This window comes from Monodon monoceros, unplaced genomic scaffold, assembly GCF_005190385.1.
Source record: "Monodon monoceros isolate NGI ecotype Baffin Bay Population unplaced genomic scaffold, NGI_Narwhal_1 Super_Scaffold_13, whole genome shotgun sequence".
NCBI lineage: Eukaryota > Metazoa > Chordata > Mammalia > Artiodactyla > Monodontidae > Monodon > Monodon monoceros.
The window spans coordinates 47892146-47913000 of NW_021703769.1; the positions used below are offsets into that span (position 1 = coordinate 47892146).

The following is a 20855-nucleotide window of genomic DNA, read 5'->3' on the forward strand; positions in this document are numbered from 1 at the left end:
CTTTGAATATTATCTAAGCTTAGGTTGCTCTTTAGGTATGTTGCTCCGTGATCTGCAACAAAATATATTTTACTTTCATGTAGCATCGTTGGGCCAATGAATGGAACTTTTTAAAACACATGTTAACATATTGTTAGGAGCTGTCACCAGTGAGCCTGCTGCCTACCTTTTAAAGTAGAAATGAATTCACCAAAACTATTAGGGTTGAGGTGACTTTGCCATAAAGAAATCCATCCCACACCTTCTCCTTCTGATTAGAAAAATTATGATAATTAATTTTAAAATATGTAACACAAAATCTGCCAGAAATACAACAAGACCCATTTTCAAAGCAGTGATTTGAGCTCAGAGGTTCTTTTTCCTCCTTACAAAAATGCTATTGAAATAACCAAAGGAATGTAAATGTTAAGATAAAATCTGCAACAGAGCTGAAAACCCAGAAGGACAGACTTGACAGTCCAGGTTGGAAGAATTTCTGGAAGACAGGAAACAGATGGCATCAAGGTGAGTCCAGGTGAAGGGTGATGGGGGCACATATGGTTTGTCTGCTTCAAAGGTAGGGATGTCAGCAAAGTGTCATACATCGCAGGACACTTGAATTTATTCTCTATCTTAAAAAATTGATCACTCTTTTTACACTTTTAGATTTTTTTTTAAAAACCTGTGATTTAGGTTTCACAATTTATGTAGGTGATTAGCTATCTCTTGTTCTGGGATGTTGGGAGTCTGCTGTGCGAGGTGTAGCACATTCTGCTGATGTCCTGCTCGTATGCTGTTGGCACTTACCCTCCCTGCTCTATGTCTCTGGCCCGGAAGGAGTTGCCTGCTGTGCTCAGACAACCTTGCTGCGTTGCGCTGACAGTAGCATCTCTGCCCGGCAGACATCGGGGCTGGAGCCGTGAGTCAGACAGACACCAGGTCCTGGGGCTCTGGAGTGGCTCTGAGCGCTGCACCCTGGAAGCTGCACAGCTTTGCCCCAGGGCTCATCATCACTGGAGCAAGCGCTTCGCAGATTCCCTGCTATCATTTTACCTCGCTTAGGGTCACACTGGTTATTGATATGAATACATTTTAATTTTTATTTATGAAAACGAGGCAAATAGAAAAACCATAGACATATATCTATAGAAGCAGCAGCTTGAAAAAAGAGACCCTCCTGAGCATAAAGAGCAAACGCCAGGCTTGCACGGTGGGTGGTGGGGCTTTTAAGGCTCCAGAGCCAGATGGCCAGGGTTGGCATCCAGGCTCTGCCCTGCTCTCCTTGTATGTGAAATGTTGGTAATGATAACCTCAAGGGTTGTTTGGGATTCAACGAGTTAACATATGTAAAGCATTTCAAACAATATCTAGAACACATTTAACTCTCCATAAATGTTACCTGAATATAAGTGTGGACCTCACTGAAACAAAGGAAAAAGCAGAGGGGATTATCCCAATTTTGAATTCATAACCTCAGTGAAGTTTGAGGGCTACTTCTATCAAAATGACAAGAACAATTTGCTATGCGAAAAGAATGGACAGGAAAAAGAGAACCTTTTAAGAAATTTGAAACGATTGCTGTCCCAAATTTAATTTAGGAATAAATTATACATTGCTAAAAGCCAAGTTTATGAATAAGAAGATGAATTCAAGGAGTTATCCCAGAGAACACAACAAAGACAGAGAAAGAAAGAAAGAAAGCAAGGGTCAGAGGCATGGACCCAGAATATCTCATATCTCTATCACATCACTTTGAGAAGGAGAAAACAGAGGCAATGGAGGAGAGTAAGCAAAAATATTTTTGATCTACAGAAGTTTTGTTTCAGATTGGTAACCCTCACTGTATGACAGACAAGATTATTGGAAATAAATCATATCATGGGAAATTTCTAAAGTTCCAGGATAAGGGTAAACTTATATAAACTTTTAGACAAGGCAAAAAAAATTGCAAAGGAGAGAGAATCAAACTGGACTTAGATATTCTTAGATTCTAGACTTTTTTTATTTGAAATATTAAATGCTAGGAGAAAACATAATAAGGTTTACAGAATTAGGCGGAAAAGAGATTGTGTCCCCTGGATTCAGTTTGAAGCTGTAACTTCCATGTGTGAGGGTAGAAGAAATAAACTTGGTTTTCCAGCAAAAGACTGGAAATGGAAAAAAGGAGATATTGGAAAAGTATGTACAGACAAGTTAATATGAGAGGAATAAGGTACACATAAATCAGTGGGCATCATGAATATGAATGTTTAGACACCTAATAAAAGACAAAGGTTGTCCAAAAAAATAAACCAGAGCAAATGCCAGTTATATACCATCACCAAGAGACACATCTATAAGAGAAAGTTTGAAAATAGATGGTGAAAGATTTGCCAAACAAATGCAAAATGACCACCACCTCAAAAAGAGAGCTGGCAATGTTAATATCAGGAGAAACACAAACTATGTGAAAAGTACTGAAAGGAACGAAAGGGAATATTTCATACTGTTAAAAGGAATCCCTACCAGAAGCTACAACAATCACAAACTTTTACACATTCATTATAGCTTTGGCAAATCAACAGCTCCTAGCAATAAAAGGAAAAATCACCTGGACATCAGTTACAGTGGAGACTTTATATATACTTCTTTCAAAAACTGGCAAACTAGGAAGAGCAAAAAATCATAAGGATACAGAGGACTTATGTAGCGCCATGAACACATCGAATTTTATTATACTATTTTATTTTATTATGTAGAAAACCGCAATTGTCAAGGAGTTACTGCACATTTTCTTCAAATACAAAATAATTGTAGGCTACTGAGAAGGGAATAATAACGGAAGATCACATTTCAAAGCCTGTGAGATGAATCCAAATCTTGATTCAAAGGAAAACATTTTAATAAAGTATATATATAAATAGAAAATATACAGCTTTTACTGCAAATAAAATAACATAGCATTATATCAAAAAACAAAAACAATAATTTCAAAGGAAATATGGAAAAGGCATTAAGAAAAATCCACCCCCTCTAAGAGTTGTATTGAAAAATAAATCCAAATTTTGGTTTTCTGAAAAGTCTAACGTAATAGACAAACCTTTTGAAAGTATAATAAAAAAGAAAGAGGAAGTTGCAATACACTACATTAGAAATAAAACCATATAATTATAGATACCAAAGAGATTTTTAAATGGTAAGAAAATACTGTACACAAGTTTACAGCAACAAATTTGATAATTGAGATGAATAAGTACTCTTCAAGGAATATATAAATTACCAAAATGGGCTCAGGAAGTAGTAGAAAACCTGAATAGACAATATGCATTTAAAAAGAAGTTGAAAAGTTGTCAAAGATACACTTCTAAAGAAGGACCAGAATAGCCCTGTTTTAAAACAAGTTCATCTTTAAAACATTGACCTTCAAGGAGAATATTGTTCTTTTGTTATCAACTGTTAAGAAACATTAGAAACAGAAAATTTCCAGTTCATTTTATAGACTTAACAGTTCCTAAGAAACAGGCTGCCCAAAAGGGAAACCACAGACAAATATCTTTTAAGAATATAGATTTAAAAATTCTAAATAAAATATTGATAAATTAAATCCAGAGCATAATAAAGATAATATCTCATGACAAAGTAAAATTTAATCAAGTAATTTGGGGGTGCTTTTATATTGGGAAATCTGTCAATATAATATACTTTATTGAATTAATTGTTTAAAGGAAAAACAGACAATATGATCATGTAGATGTATATTGCAAGTATATTTGATAAGGTTACCATTTCTGATACTTTTTATAAATCAGAAAAATTAAAAATGTTTTAAAACGTGATAAAGGGTATTTGTTAGGAACCAAAAGACGTAAAAACAAAGCGGAGGCATTCTCATTAAAATCATGAACAGCACAGGGACACCCACACTGACAGTTTTTGGTCATTTCTCTGGAGGTTGTAACCAAAATGTCAAGAAACATGTATGAGATGTAAATATCATAAAAGATATGACAAATGATCATTATTTATACTTCATCTGAGTTTCTTCCTAGAAAACTCAGGAGAATCATTTTACGGGCTATCATAGTTAGTAAGATTCAGCAAGCTGGAGGAAGCCAACATTTAAGAATTTCCCAGCTCTCCTATGCACTAGCAATAGTCTTTCAGAAAAAATAATTCTTAAAGTCTTCCTAATAACAACGCAGATGACAAAAGCCCTGGGAACAAATCTATAGGAAATACGTAAAAACTACATAAAGAAAACCATAAAATTTTACTGAAGGACCCACGTTAAGAAGTAAATAAATGGGGAGACATACCATGATCTTGAAGGGGAAGCCCCAATATTTTAAGGGTATCGATTTCACCTTTTCCCATAATCTGTAAGTTTAATGTCCCGCTTCTTCTAGCCTGAAGGGGAAGAAACTCATCTGGTGGAGGGAGATGGGGGGGGAGGGCAAAGAACCCCCGCTTTGCTCGGCACCTTTCCTGTGCCACACGCTACAACTCCTCCCCACTCTGCAGACGAGGAACTCAGGCCAGAGGGGTGAGCGTTTCCTGTGAGTCACACAGCAGGTGAAAAGCAAAACTGGGATTCCAACACAGGTTATTTAGCTGGAAAGCCATTGTTTTGGAAGCAGCCCACCCTGCCTCTTTGAGATTTCTTTGGGAGAGGTGGGGTCTACACAGGGTTGGCTTCATGTGGGTGTCACTCGTGTGATCACAGGGACCCTGCCCTTGGTTAAATCGGTTCTGCTGTCACCACCCTTGAGATTCTTAATAATTTTTGAATAAGGGGCCCTGAAACTTGTGTGGCTAGTCCTGGGTCTACACACAAAAGGCTGTAGGACCAGATGTCTCTAACTGCAGAGGGCTTTGGGCCAGTCACTTCTACTAAGAGTCCATATCTGCACCGTAGGAGGCTGGATGAAAGGGCCAGGCCACGCGAGCATCACGTTCACAGGGCCTGAGTCACATGGCCTTGGTGAGGACCTCTCAGGGGAAGAAGGACCCTGATGGAGATAGAAGCTGGGGTTCAGCCTGGGAAGACCTGGCACCTGGTTGAGCTTTAGAGTGACTGACAGCCGCTGCAGACGAAAGAAAGGGGACACAGGAGCCCTCCTGGATGCTGAGGGTTGGTGGAGGCCCTCACCAAGAACCCAAACTGCTGGCTTGATCTTAGACTTCCAGCCTCCAGGACCATGAGAAAGAAGTGTCTGCTGGTTAACCCACCCAGTCTATGGTATTTTGTTATAGCAGCCTGAACTAATCAAGACAAAAGTTAGACTCTTTAAAAATATATATTGATTTATAGGTACAGATAAATTAATGGGTTCCTTTTTTAATAGTAAAAGTGTTTTTTAATTGTTACTATTTCAGTTCTTTTTTAGAATTGATAAACATTATTTTTAGAGCAGGTTTAGGTTCACAGCAAATGGAGTGGAAAGTACAGAGGGTTCCCATACACCCCCCTCGCTACCCACACGCACGGAACCCCCCACTACTGACATCCTGCACCGCCCTGGAACATTTGTTATAATTAGCGTGTTAGTTTTTAAGAGAGGGTCATGTTGACCCTCCAGTATACATTTATTACCTCTTGTAGGGTTTTTGTATGCAGAGCTAATTTGGTTCATCTTAGATGTACAAATCTGGATTTCAAAAAGACCAACTCCACCACCCATTTTGCCTTTCAACCTAAATATTGACTAATCCAACCAGCTTACAATATCAAGCAAAGGTGAGAGGTAATAGCACTGCATAAAGTTACCTTCAAAATGGTAAGGAATTTTATCACTATTGATTCAGCATTGCCTGGACTCTGCTGCGGTTCCCCTTTTGAGGGAAATGAAACGTCTCCTTCTAGGCACCAGGTGTTTTGTAGCAACATCTGCATCCTTATTTCCTTCTATGATCCAGTAGCACAGCCCAAGAACCCAGCTTTTCATTTCCCACAGCCTTTTAGGATAGCTTCGCGCAGTCTTTTAGAATTGCTAACTCTAATTTGATTTAGAGTGAAGCCGGACACATTAGCTTGCTAGGGCTGCTGTAACAAGGTACCACGGATTGGGTGGCTTAATAACAGAAATGTATCTCCCTGCAGTTCTGGAGGCCAAAAGTCTGAGGTCAAGGTGTCGGCAGGTGTGGTTTCTTCTGAGATCTCTCTCCTTGGCTTGTAGACGGCTGTCTTCTCCCTGTGTCTTCTACATAGTCTTATGTCTGTGTGTGTCTGTGTCCTGATCTCCTCCATCTGTAAGGACACTAGTCATATGGGATTAGGGCCCATCCCAATGACCTCATTTTAGCTTAATTAGATCTTTAAAGACTCTATCTCTACATGGAGTTATATTCTGATATAATATGGGGTTAGGACAGCTACACGAGAGTTTTGGCAGGACACAATTTAGCCTGTAACACCGGCATCTTGTTGTTGGAGAGACCCACCACTGCTGCCTATCTTGGGCTCTCTCGGGCTCTCTCGTTTCTCTCTGCACCCTTGGACTCGTACCTGCCCTTGCCTTGTTGCCACCCTCCCCTGGGCCAGACCATTTTGCAAAGTCCTTGTTATTCCCTTTTTTGAAGGGCTTTCCTGGATTTCCGCTGCCTTTGGGAGCATTCTCATATGTCTGAGGGTAACAGGGTACCTGCTGAGATGGAGGTTAGCTGGAGGCCCCATTAAAGGATCTCCTTGTAACGGTGCTGATGTCATCTTCCACAAGAAGGGCTCACCTAAGAGCAGAGCTGTCTGTCCCAGGAAGGGCCTTGTGGAGGGCTCCTGCTTGGTCAGGTGGAATGGGTCAGGAGGAGGGAAGGGCAGGTGCAGCCACAATCCAGAATGCAGAGCCAGCTTGGGGGCAGGGCAAGATCATTTTACTTAAGGAACGCGGGGCATTATAGGAGACAAGGAAAAACCATCCAAATCCCAGATTCCAGGTCAGGTGGCTCTCTCAGGGTGGGCTGGGGTGGGCTGGGGTGGTAGCTGTACGGCAAGGGCAACAAGGCCCCCAGAGTAAAGCCACATTGAGGATAAACGCAGGAAAGCCTTCCGGCCAGATCCTACACGGTCCAGGGGCTCTGGGAGGCTCACCCAGCCTCCCCAGGCTTCCCCAGGCCTCCCTAAGCCTCCCCAGGCCTCCCCCCAGGGTGCTCTGGGAGAACATTGCATGGCCAGGAGTGGGAATTTTACCTACAAGGAGCTGTGGGTTTGGTGTCCTGCTGCCCTGGAACAGTGGCACCTACGGCTGCTAGTGGCACTGCTGCCACTGAAGCTCCAGGTTCTTGGAGAACTGAGGACCTCTTTCCAGTAAGGATGGGGATTCCCAAGCCACCAGTTAAAGAATATACACCCACATTTGCTGCTATGCCTGAGGGACAAATCACACTGGACACAAAGAATAACCCTTCTTCTCCTTGGCCTGTTTACCTCTACGGGGTCATTTGTGTCACAGGAGCTCACTCCCCATTTTAACACATAAGCGCGCACACGTGTACACACACACACACAAACACCCACACTCCCTCTACATTAAAAACATTCTGGGGACTTCCCTGGTAGCTCAGTGGTTAAGAATCCGCCTGCCAATGCAGGGGACACAGGTTCGAGCCCTGGTCCAGGAAGATCCCACATGCCGCGGAGCAACTAAGCCCACGAGTTACAACTACTGGAGCCTGTGCTCCGCAACAAGAGGAGCCACCACAACGAGAAGCCCACGCACCGCAACAAAGACCCAACGTAGCCCCCAAAACTTAATTAATTAATTAAAAAATAAATAAATAAAAACATTCTGGACATGAAGACCCTTGAAATGTCCCCCTTGCCCCCCTCTTTGCTGCGGTTTACTCTCCAGTTCATCACCTCCTCTCTGCAGCCCTCCCCAACACCCCTGCATATCAGTTGCTATTTGATTTGGTGGCCTTGCCCATTGGACTGGGTGATGGTTTTAATTTTATGTGTCAACTTGACTACATTATGGTGCGCGGTTGGTCAAGCACCAGTCTAGATGTTGCTGGGAGGGTATTTTTTAGATGTGATTAACATGTAAATCAATAGACTCTGAGTAAAGCAGATCACTCTCCATAATGTGGGTGGGCCTCGTCCAATCAGCTGAAGGATTTAAGAGCAAAGACCAAGGTCCCCTGAGGAAGAGGGGATTCTGCCTCCAGGATGCCTTCAGAATCAAGACTGCACCACCAACGCTTTTTGGAATTTCCAGCCTGCCACCCTGCCACCCTGCCACCCTGCCCTGAAGATTTAGGACTTTTGAGTCCTCCCCATCACATGAGCCAATCCCTGAAGATAAATCTCTGTCTCTTTACATATGCATCCTGTTGGTTCTGTTTCTCTGGAGCACCCTGACAGATACAGACTGTGAACATGACCCCCTCCAGCAGGGCAGGGACAAAGGCTGAGGGTGTTGGAAAGTGACGCCAGGACTCGTCTGCAATCCACGAAGCAAAGCAGGTGGGCTTAGAGACATTGCAAACTCATTGAATTCTTGACAAAACCGGGATTATATGTAAACATCTACCAAAATATGGCGGAAGGGTAATATTCAATGCATCGCAGCAATTGCTACATTTTTCTCCCTTCATATGCATCTTAGTAGATTTTTTTTTTTAAGCTTAAACTCCTGGAACGGTATTTAGTACATTTCTTATAAAGCATCTGACACATTCTGGGTGTTAAAGAAAAGGTTAATTTCCTTTCAAAAACGTTCTGTGCAGAGCTTGTTCTTCCAGTGCATGGAGGCTGCACCTAACTTCCCCATTTATCTTCAACACTCTTCCTCCTGCCTTTGAAACTCTTTCATTTAACATTAGCATTTGATTAACCTTTTATTCAAGAGGCATCTGGGTTTTGTTATACACTATTATGCTGATTCTGGCTTGGTTTTATTTCAGATAATTTTCGAGTAGCCTCATGGGCCAGGTAGTAACGTCTTCCTTTACTGCCAATTTTTGGCAGGGGGCTCCAGGAGGAGTAGTTTCCTCATTACGTGGAGAAAACAAGAACAACGGAGAGGAGATTTTATTTGGAGGACAGTCTTGGCCATCTTTACCTTATATGTATGCATTTTCTGCAGGCTTTGAAAATTATATTTTCTATCAATTAAAATTCATATAAAATACAATTTAACTGAAAATACCAATGATAAATCTGCAGTTACTGTCATATGGGAATATTTGCAGCAGTTCCCGTGGGTTCTGGTAGTCAGATTGTTTTCCAAGAGTCCTCTGAGGCCACAGTGCTGAGCCACAGGTGGGCCTGTGATGTGCTCGGGCCTGGACGATGTAGACTATGGCCTGACTTCTAGATCTGGAGGAAGGAGAATTCCACTCCTGATTCTTTAACTGTAATAATGGGTCATGGTTGCCAGGGACAGAGGAGACCCAGGATGTATGCAAAGCTTCGGTCTGAAGGTTACTCATTTCATGGGGTCACTCTATCCACCCTTGTCCAAAGGAGGAGCTCAGAACACAGTCTCCTCAAGAATTCAGGGCAACTGAGAGATTTACAGCTTGTGTGAGCCTGCTCTCTCGCACAAGGAAATGACAGGGAAAATGCAGCAGATGTAATTCCTGGAAGGAAGAGCCAAGTGGCCATGGTGGCAAGTAGGAAATGCCTCGGGGAAAACTGAGAAATGCTTCATGGATAGGAAGAAAGGCACTGCCAATAAAAGCATGCTGAACCTTACAGTTAGCCAAACACCAGGGGGCGTCCCAGGAGGTTCGGTCAGTCCTGTTAGCTAAGAAGTAGTCAGAGGCCAAGACTGATACCAATGAAGACGTGGATGCTATTCTCACTCTTTGACTTGTTAGCTCCATAAACCTCAGTCTCTCTGTCTGTCTAGTGGGAACAATGTCCCCAAAGTGGGGACAATGATACCTTCTGGATCATCTCACACAGTGCTCGGGGAGGATGGAGAGCTTTGTAAACTCCCAACCCCACTGAGATGCTGAGGAGGGTGGGGGTGGAGGTAATACTATGGGATGTCCAAGAGAGGCAGGGCTACATGGGTGCTATATAGATGCCTGCCAAAGATCTAAACATCACCCGAGAATACCAGTGGAGCCATACACACTGGAGATGGCGATGTGGGTTCCAGCAGTGGTAAACTGGGTCATCTCAGGAAAGTCAGAAAACTTCTGCGAGGCTCATTTTGTTCATCTGTGCCATAAAGAGAGGCTTGAGTAGCAGTGAAATAGATACGTGATTTCCCTGCCTGTTGATCCTGGTCTGGGTGTGGCTGCAAATTCAGTTTGGAGGGTGGATTTAGCAACTTGAAATCTAATTGTCCTCTGCCTCTTTCCTTAGCGTGACAGGACAGCTATTAGTTCTCCATCACAAGAAACTGTCAAAATTGCTTACCCTTGAAATCATACAGCGATCATACTCTGGCTTGATAGAGAAATGGAAATCAGGCCTTATCTAGCATCTAGATACCTAATGTGAGGAAATCAGCCTCAGCATCCCTCCTTTTGGTCCAGCAGTGATTGTGCTCAATGAATTGGCCAGTTTCTTCTGGAGCTTCCAAGGCCGTTTCTGTGTGTAACCATCATGATGGGAGCGGGGTAGCAAAATGAAATCCAAATAAGATCTCAGCTTATCGTGCAAATACTAGACATTACTCCGCACCTCCTTGAAACCTCCTTAAGGATTCACTCAGCCTAAGCTCCCCTATCTGTGAATACCTTCTTTCATTATAGGTCTTTCTTCAGAGTTGTCTTCAATTATTCTCTAGTCTCTTTATCTATGTATCTATATCTATCTATGTATCTATGTATCTATCTATCCACCCATCCATCCATTTATCTATTGTAGCACCTTCTCCTTTCCTGTTTGACTGTAACACCTTGAGGGAAAGGGTCATCTTCCCGTCCAGGTGCTCAGTGGGGAAGGACCCACAGAAGATGCTATCGGCAAGTGGTTGATCAGTTAACTAGGATGATGGGGTCTAAGCCGCCACACTTAGGTCTGACTCCCTAAAGGGGTTCCCAGTTCTAAACATCCTTCACACAAGACCATGAGCAGTGAAGAAAAATGTTCCCTAAGAATAGGGAGAAATAAGTAACCTGAGATCTGAATTATCTTCAAATCATGGTAGCTTATCTACAAGACTCCCAGACTCATTTTCTCCAGCCTGTGTGATAAATAGCAAAAAGACAAAAGGTCTTACTTCGTTAAAAAGGACAGCCTGGCATAACACTTTTTTCACAGCATGTATGCCCTTTCGAAGGAAATATTTCCATTAATGAGTCTCCTTTCCTCATCCATTTGTTATTAGACACTTCTTAGGAAGAAAACAGCTTTCCTTTAATTAATGTGACCGTTCTTTAGGCCTCCTTTGGAGATTTTCTTTTTATCCTGAGCTACATAAAAAAGATGAGGACGTATTATACTGGCATGAGCTTATCTGCATTTGATACAACAATGGGGCGCTTCCCTCTTTCTTTCCCTGAGTAAGTTTGCCATGGCTTACAGATTATATTTGGGTCAAAAGCAAGCACAGCCAAGGAAAGACATGGATGTTCCATATTTAAAGTTACACAGGAATCAGTACAAATAGCACACTGAGAGCCACCACCCCCCTTCAATTCCTTAAATATTACAGGATGATAGATGATACAGAGATAGACAGATATTTTTAAAACCCTTAACTGCATTGGAAAATAAGAAAGGGTTCCCTTGGTAGCATATGCCATAAGGAATTTCTGAAAGATGAATCCAGAGTAATAGAAAATTATAGGGCAGGAGTTATGGGTTGTGCACATGGCACTGGGAAGCTCAAAGTTTGAGAATGGATATAAGGATAGGTCGGTATCCAAGGGCAACAGTCAAGTGGTTTACTGGGCATCAGAGTAACAATAGCCAAGTAGGATCCCAGAGAATTCCCCGCAATTCCCAGAGAAAGCCTCCATCCACAGCAGGAACAGTGTGTCTGGGAGTCAGGTGAGAGAGGCAGGGCAGAGGTTCAGAGACATTCTCATTCCTATAGGAAAAGGTACTTAAATATCCTGCTTGGCTAACAGATACAGCATGTATTGGGATTCACAGCAACCAACAGGGAGCAACCAATATAAAGATGACTCTCCAAGATCAGAAGCCATTCCACCCATGTTAAGTGGGCAGATTAATTAGAATAAAGAGAAACATTGCACAGGGCCACTTACATGCCCGGACCAACCACCCTGGCTGGTAGAAAGACCTCCCTGGGTGGGAGGTCTTTGAGACATTCTCAGCATCACCATGGGAACCCAGGTATAGCAAAGGCTGGAACTAGATGTATAAAGCATGCAAGTCTGGGATCCTGACCTTACTAAGGTTTTTCCCCCAGGGGACAGGAGCACCTGACTTCAAAGTTCATTGGCTTTTCTTCTGACCTCCAGTCTTCATCAGGGTCAGGGGAAGTGTCCAGATAAGAAGGGAGTTCCAGGGGGGCTGAAACTAGGTGAGGGGCCATTGCAGGTATGGGAGACATCTGATTCCACTGCACGGTTAGAAGGATAAAGAGGTTGCCTCCAAAGTCTGCGTAGCAGATGGGTAGTCAACACGAGTGGTAAATCAACTAAGAAGGAGCATCACGTGGCCAGTTTGACCCAGATAGAGAGGCTTGATGGTGAACTTCACCAGGGCCACTTCACATTCAACTAAAATGGTTTCAAAAAGGACATAAAGGAAGTCTTCTGGGAAAAGAGGGAGAAGCAAAGATGGCAGAACATCAGATTCGGCTCCGTGCTGTATTGACATCACTTGCTAGGCCTGCTGAGCATGTAAAAGTGCAGTGTGTAGAGTGGAATAATCCAGTGAGGCTACTGAAAAGCAGATCAGAACAATTGATTTTTGCAGGAGACGTAGGGTCCCCAAACTGTTGACTTGGGAGTTTATGATTTGCTACGCTTTACTTGCATATATACCTATTTGGACAGCTGGAAAGTCTCATGGGACATGCAGAATGGCAACTAATTATTTAGGTTACTTCTGACCTTAAACACCTGGCACTAGGTATACCTCATTACCACTTCTTGAAGGGAGGAGTAAATGGAGAATCTTCTATTTGTCTTAGATAGATCTGATAGGTGCTGGACTATTTTCCTTACCAAAGAATTCTAGAACAAAGCCACCTACTTATTATATATGTCCCGCAACACTTAGGCGTAGGTCCTCTGTGACATTCATAACTCATTACTCTGTTCCACTGCACGCAATGCCAGGGTGTACTGGATGCGACATCCAGTCTGATGGTCAGCATTAATAGGTGACCACTGATGCTGGGGACATCAGAGATCAAGTGTCTCAACAGCTGGGAGGTGAGTCCCTCGCACCGCGGGTTAAAATTAAATGCAGACAAGGCGTAATTAGTTAGGCCACCAGTGAACTTCCTTTGGATGACTCTGAGAATGAGAGGAAGGCTCTGCCACACTTTCTGAAACACAAAGGGCCCAGGTCCAAATTCTGTGGGATGAAGCCTAACCCTCAGTCCAGGGTCAAAACACAACTTTGACCCATCAATTCCATTTCTGGTGGCTACCCGAAAGAAACAATTGCACATGTGCTCAATTGCTCAATCGCACATGTGCTCACTACATGTAACATGTAGTAACAAGTTTGAAACAAATTTAAAAAAGAAGGAAACCCTGTCATGCGCTACAATGTGGGTGAATCTTGAGGACATTATTCTAAGTGAAATAAGCCAGTTACAGAAGGACAAATGCTGCATGATTCCACTCATATGAGGTATCTAAGGTAGCCAAACTCATAGAAGCAGAAAGTAGAACAGTTGTTGTCAGGGGCTTGGGGAGGGGAAAAGGGAGAGTTCCTGTTCAATGAGTATAGAGTTTAAGTCACACAAGACGAGAAAGTTATAGAGATCTGCTTTCAGTTAACAACACTGTACTGCACGCTTAAACATTTGAAAATAGGGTAGACTTCATGTTATGGGTTATTTACTGCAGACAAAAAAATGTCATTGATTTAACTGAGCTGGGAAGCTGGAACCTAAGTGTACACCGAGGGAGAAGCTAACAAGATGCAGCTGACTCAGACCGTGCCATCCCAGAAACACTCAAAAATCAGAGGCACCAGCCACATCAAAGGCAAGGAGAGGTGTTAAAAATCTGTATGGAGAACAATTAGGGTTACTATTTTGGAAAATGAACCAGAAAGTTTCTGTATTGGAAATAGCAAACACATAAAGAGCTGGGAATAGGTGTTATATTAAAAGTGGGGATTAACTGAAATGGTCTCACCACTACACCATGATATTCCCTTCTCATGATTAGATCCCAGAGTGCAAGCAGCCAGACTTTGCTCTCCAGGATGGATGTGGGTGTATTCCTCTTTGGAAAACTGACATGATCAAGAGATAGGACCTACAGTTATTTGGGGGTACTCCCCCAAAAAGGCTGTGTCTCCATTCAGGTACACAGAGGTTCAAATCAATTTTTGAAAATGAATGGACAGCTAAAGATAACCAGGCATTTGAGAAGATACGCTAAAATAAAAGTTTAAGCAAATAAATACTAACTAAAACCATAAAATAGTGAACTCAGAGGAAAAAGAAAATGCAGGGAGTAGAACAAAAGTTTAAAAGAACTAGGAGTTCTATGTGGCAGAAACCTACATGGAAGGGTGCCTTACAAGCATTTTCTGAAACTTTAAAAATTAAAAACCCAATATATAGGAATATTTTAAAGAAAGTCATTCTCAGTTGGGTTAATCCATTCTATATAGTGAAAATACTAGACTTGTGACACGTGTATAGCAAGAAGGATATAACAGTGTATTCTTTTAAATCTTTTTATGTTAACCTATGCATTAAGTGCCACAGAGGTTACTAATAAATACTTTGGTTGAAAACAAAAAAAAATTAAAATAAAAATAAAAGAACTAGGAGGAAAACTCTGCAGAGAATAGAAGTCACAGCAATGAAACAAGAGCATGATGCTATACAAAAGGAACAAGAAAGAGCTCTTGCTGTTAAAAAAAATCTGTATCTATAAACACACACAACATATATATGGATATATGGACACACATAAATCTTCTCAAAAAGTAGAACAAAAAGACAAAGAATATGGAAATAAAACAAAGAAAAATAATAAAACTATAAGATTTATCCTATAATTTGCCTAACAACAAACTGATAGGTCTCCAGAAAAGAGAGAGCAGAGAAAGAAGTTATCCAAATAATAAGAATATCAAAATAATAAAAATACTAATAGTACAAAATACCAATAATAATCATCTCACAGCATCCCACTCCATCCCACGTCCATCCCTTAGTCATTTGGTTATCAGATTGACTGTCAAGGTGTCTTGGTGCTTGTGTTCAAGTAACTTTTGTTTTATTGAGTAATGGCCCCAAATCAGAAGGGTAGTGATGCTGTGTTGGCAATTCGAATATGCCAAAGAGAAGCCATAAAGTGCTTCCTTTAAGTAAAAAGGTGAAAGTTTTGTACTTAATAAGGAAAGAAAAAAATCATATGCTGATGTTGCTAAGATCTACAGTAAGGGTGAATCTTCTATCTGTGAAACTGTGAGGAAGAAAAAAGAAATTTGTGCTATTTTTGCCGTGGCACCTCCAACTGTAAAGGTTATGGCCATGGTGAGTGATAAGTGCTTCGTTAAGATAGAAAAGGCATTAAATTTGTCCAATAAGATCTTTTGAGTGAGATAGAAAAGAGACCATGTTCACATAACTTTTATTAAAGTCTATTGTTATAATTGTTCCATTTTATTTTTAGCTATTGTTAGTCTCTTACTGTGCCTGATTAATAAATTAAACTTTATCATAGGTATGTATGTGTAGGAAAAAACATAGTATATATAGGATTCAGTACCATCTGTGGTTTCAGGCATCCACTAAGGGTCTTGGGACATATTCCCCAGGTATAACGGGGGACTACTGTATTCAAAAGCCGGAAGAAATATAAATGTGTGTGTGTGTGTGTGTGTGTGTGTGTGTGTGTGTTGCATTTGAAGAAGTAAAATTCTCATCCTCCGTAGAAGAAAGCCAAGAGACTATATCTGAGATGAAATAGCACATTTCAGCATACACATATTATTTTAAAATGTGGACTTAACACAAGGAACAGCTAAAGCATTGACGGATAATGCCTCTGAGGGACTGGGACTTGGTAGAGGTGGGGCAAAAGATTGCCATCGTTAATGTTAAGCCTTGTATTTAATTTTTAAAACTGTATTATTTTGGCAAAATTACAGTGAAAATACAATCACCTACTCAACTAAATGTGATGTGCTCATGACATATGTGTAAAATTGTTAAAGGACTGCAGTGAATAAACGTGCTAAAACAGGTAATTTTCAGAAATCAGTATCAGTCACTTTGTAATTATACACCGCAGAGTAAAATATTACTAGTCACGGCTATCATCTTCTGATCACTTACCTTAGCATCATCTCATGATATGTTCACACCAACCCTTGAGATAGGTGCTATTAATACTAACCACACTTCACAGATGAGATTATGAGAAGCTAAATAGCTTATGTAAATTTATGCAGTTGGAGAATGAGGTGGTGGAAATGAGATTAAAACCTGAATCTACCAAAGCTCCTAAACTTGACCGCAAGTCTACACTCCAGACAGACTAGGAGGTTACGGGAATTCAGAGAGTGGCAAGAGCTCTGGATTCACCCTCTTTTTCCAGACCAAGCAACCCAGCAGACGGCAAGTTTCCTTGTACTTCAAAGAAAACTTATATCCAATGTAATTTGCTCTTCAGTAAGGCACAGGTTTGCATTTTAAAAAATAATTTTGAGAAAAAAAAATAATAATAATTTTGAGGTTCTTTTAAACTCACTTCCTACATGTTTTTCATCAGGTTATTTTTAGATTTTTCAGCATGAATCTTAAAATGCTGCCCTGAATCTCTGTGAACAATAACAACACTTCACATTTTTCAGAAAACGTCCGTCTCTCATCTTCTTTGATCGCCACAGTAACACCACGAAATGAGCAGGGTCGATGTCATTCATCATGTCACAGAGCGTTGAGGACCATAACGCCAAGTGGTTTTGTGTAACCCACACAGATGATAAATGACAGACCTGTGATTAGAACTCACAACTCCTGATTCTGCCTTCACCACTCTTCCCACCACCATGCAGCTCTTCACGTGGCTCCTCACGTGGCACCCACTGATGTCTCTGCCCTGAAAGGGTCATTTTGCTTTGTTCTCACGCCAAAGTTCGTGCTTTGGAGAAACCCACCTCTTTTAGATCTTTTTCAAATTCATTAATTTCTTAAACTTGAATAAACCTAAATAAGGGGGCTTCCCTGGTGGCGCAGTGGTTGAGAGTCCGCCTGCCGATGCAGGGGACACGGGTTCGTGCCCCGGTCCGGGAAGATCCCACATGCCCTGGAGTGGCTGGGCCCGTGAGCCATGGCCGCTGAGCCTGCGCGTCCGGAGCCTGTGCTCCGCAATGGGAGAGGCCACAACAGTGAGAGGCCCGCGTACCACACACACACACACACACACACACACACACACACACACACAACCTAAACAAGGAATGGACTCTTATAAGGAAAACCATTTTTCCTTGGCTTCCCCATCTTGGCAGGTTATTTAAAATATACACAAAATAAAATTTGGTAGCAACTCCTAATGCTTATACCTCCTGTATACCTATGAAACTAACACGAGTTTACAAGTAAAATATAAAGAGCATAATATCCAAAGAAATATCATTGACGAAAAGACCCTGCGGATATGCTACAGACCACTGAGGTGTAGTGTCTCAGGGATCAGCCTGTCTGTCCATTGTAACAGGCTCCACGCCTGACTCAGTCCTCCACGATTCATCCCCAGCTGAATGGTGGGAAAATTATCTATTGCTGTACAATCAACTACTCCAAAAGTGAGTGCCTTGTATCAACTCTTTTATCTGGCTCAAGATTTTGTGGGTCCGAAGTTCAGAGGAGACACAGCTGGGTGGTTTGTCTCCAGGTAGTAGCAGATGGAGTGGCTGCCGAGGCTGAAGGGACCACTTCCAGGATGATTCTTCATTCCCACGTCTGTATCTGCGTGCACTTTAGCATCCCTCTCTCCTCATGGCATACCAGCCTTTCCATCTGGCTTGGCCTTCTAATAGCAGGGTGTTCTCAGGGTAGTCACACTTCCTCCATGGTGGTTGGGTTCCAAGAGGCCAGAGTGGAAGCTACCAGGTCAGGTAAGGGCTATATCAAGAACTGGCATAGCATCGCTCCTACCACATTCTACTGCACAAAAAGTCACAAGCCTGCTCAGATTCACGGGATGGAGAAATAGACTCCAGCTATTGATAGAGAAGGGCCAGGTCACATTGCCAGAAGAGCACACGTGATGAGAGATGTTGTTCAGGACATCTTAGCAAAATGCAAGGTCCCCAGTTTGGCACAAATGCCCCACCTGTTCTCGCTAGCCAGAGACTGCATGGTAGTAATTGCTGCTGATATAATTATAAACGGGAGTGCCAAGCTTATAGGAAAGTCTCAGTCCCAAGGAGTCACCCCTAAAGTTAGAATATGCTTTTATTCATATTTTTATTATGGTTCTGAATAAAAAATGCACCGTACAGGGTACTTCTACTGTTCCCCACGTCTAGTTTTTCTCTCCTTCCTGAGCACATTGGAGCACTCCACTTCTCAGCTTCTTCACGCTGACTCAGGCGTGGTCTCTTTCTGGCCCACGGGTGATGAGGAGAAGTGATATGTGTCCTTTTCAAGATGAAGCATTTAAGAGCGGGTTCAGCTCATCATGCTTCCTCTTCTCCTTTCTCTTCCAGTGCCCTGGGAGCCATGTTAGGGTGGTGGCATCTCAAGATGCCGGTATCTCCAACAGCATCAGTTACTGAAAGATTATGTTAATCAGGGCCCCCATGGACACGTGCTGGTCGTGCAGCACGAGTGCACGGTAAACATTTGTACGTCAAACCATTGGGATGTGAGGGCAACATAATCTAGCTTGTCTTAACTAATATTTTTATTATTCACAGCATTCTGGTAGAAAATGCAAGGACCCCAACATAATACAGTTTGAGGAACACTGATTTAATTCACACTAAAATTTTTCATGGAGTAGAGGTGGACAAGGAGAATAGTGGAGAATTAAGTGGGAGAAAATGCAAAAGAAGTAGATGACACCATCCCCTTTTCTGCTCTAGCAAAAGTTACAATGTATTTTGTGAAACAACTAGGTACATTCAAGGATGAAGTCACCCTTATAGTTTTGAAATCTTAGGCATTTATTTGTAGACGTTTGCACTTTCGACGTGATTCCGTGATAGAGATGAAAAATTAAGGCAATTTATTTGAGACATTTGGACTTTCATTGTTATTTAATGATACAGATGGTAAAAGAGAGGCAATTAGTGAAGGTTAAGTGACTTGCCGATGTCACATAAATAAGTGGTAGAGGAGTTTTTTGGAGTGCTCTGATAGAAGTCAAATGGTAGGTTATATTTTAGCCATGGAGAATAGGATCCTTAGCTGAATTAGTCTATTTCTGAGATGTCTTCATTACTCATTAAAAAGGAGTCACTGTATCAACTTTTAGAAAAACCCGGTTTGGTCCACACAGGAGGGCCACCTGGTACTCTCATGATTAGCATTGATGGTTACTCATTGATTTTGGGTTTTTGATTAAAAATTTTCCTGATTAAACAACCATTTGCAGATGTGTGGACAAATTATCAAGTGAATTCAAATTACCTCTAAAGACGAGATTGAAAACTGATTGGCCTGGTGATTTTGGCCATGGGGATAGCTGAATTAGATTGCTCCACGGGAGACGGACTGATTGCTCAGAGAGCAGTGTACACAAACAAATCAACTAGATTCAGAGCGATGCAGTTAAGCTATATAAACCCAGTCTTCAAATAGCCTCCCTGGTGAGACACTGTTTTTCATTTAACCTGAAGGCTGTTTTGGGGGCTTTGGGTACTTTATAATTTCCTTTCAATATGAGGTCAGTGTGAGATACTCCTTAGGGTCTATAGTAATAGATTTATATCATCCTGGACAAAGGGTTTTGAGCTTTGTCATTTTTTTCTGTTCTATTCAACCTTTTTATTAAGAACTGGTTGAGAATATTGATGTTGATCAGAATGAGAGATGACAGGAAGGAGACTGAATCAGGATCCAATAAAACCTCGACAGGTCATAATGAACTCTGATAAGATGAAACATTCAAAAATTAAACCTAAGTCCTTGCTTTAGGACCAATATCCCAATCTTCCAAGGATGGATTGATTTGCAGCATATTTGAGCAGAAACTAGAAGTTCTGGCTAGTTGTAGGGTCAGTATTCGTCAATATAAGATCCGTGACCTCTAAAGAAGGATAAAGTGAGCCTATGGTATGTCCATAGAAGAACAGCTTTCAAAATATGGGAAATAAGATTCCAGTGCTACTCTGACATCATCAGAATGTAGCTGGATTGTCTGTTTAGTTCTCAGACAATGTTCAGAGAGGTGTGATGAGGAAGGCCAGGAAATAAGACCAAATTCAATGAAAACATCTGAAAGAACCAGGAATGTTTACTCTGAAGAAGGTCCAGGGCCGTGGTAACTATCTTCAAATGTTTGGATCTTTCTCGAATGGAGGAGGAAATGATTCGGCCCCAGAGAGCAGAGCCTGGATTGTGTCCCAATGCTTTGGGGTTGCCTTAAGGAAGAACTTTTATGCGGACCACCTTTGCAAACTGTGAGGTTGGGGGCTTGTCATAGAGGTGACTTGCCCGATGCCAAGTCATCTTGTTTTGGGAGGTTGAAGAGGACAGATCACAAAATGGAGTCCCATGGACAAATCTGTTCTGCTGACAGATTTTCTTCAGTTTTTTCACATGTTAAGAATTTTTTATTTAGTCACTAATACTTTGAAGAAGCACAAAGATTTT

General features: G+C 41.7%; 1 protein-coding gene across 2 annotated transcripts in view; it reads right to left on the minus strand.

The window, feature by feature from the left end:
* PCSK2 (proprotein convertase subtilisin/kexin type 2) overlaps positions 1-20855 on the minus strand; it is a 210732-nt gene that overhangs the window by 155727 nt on the left and 34150 nt on the right. The window lies entirely within an intron of this gene.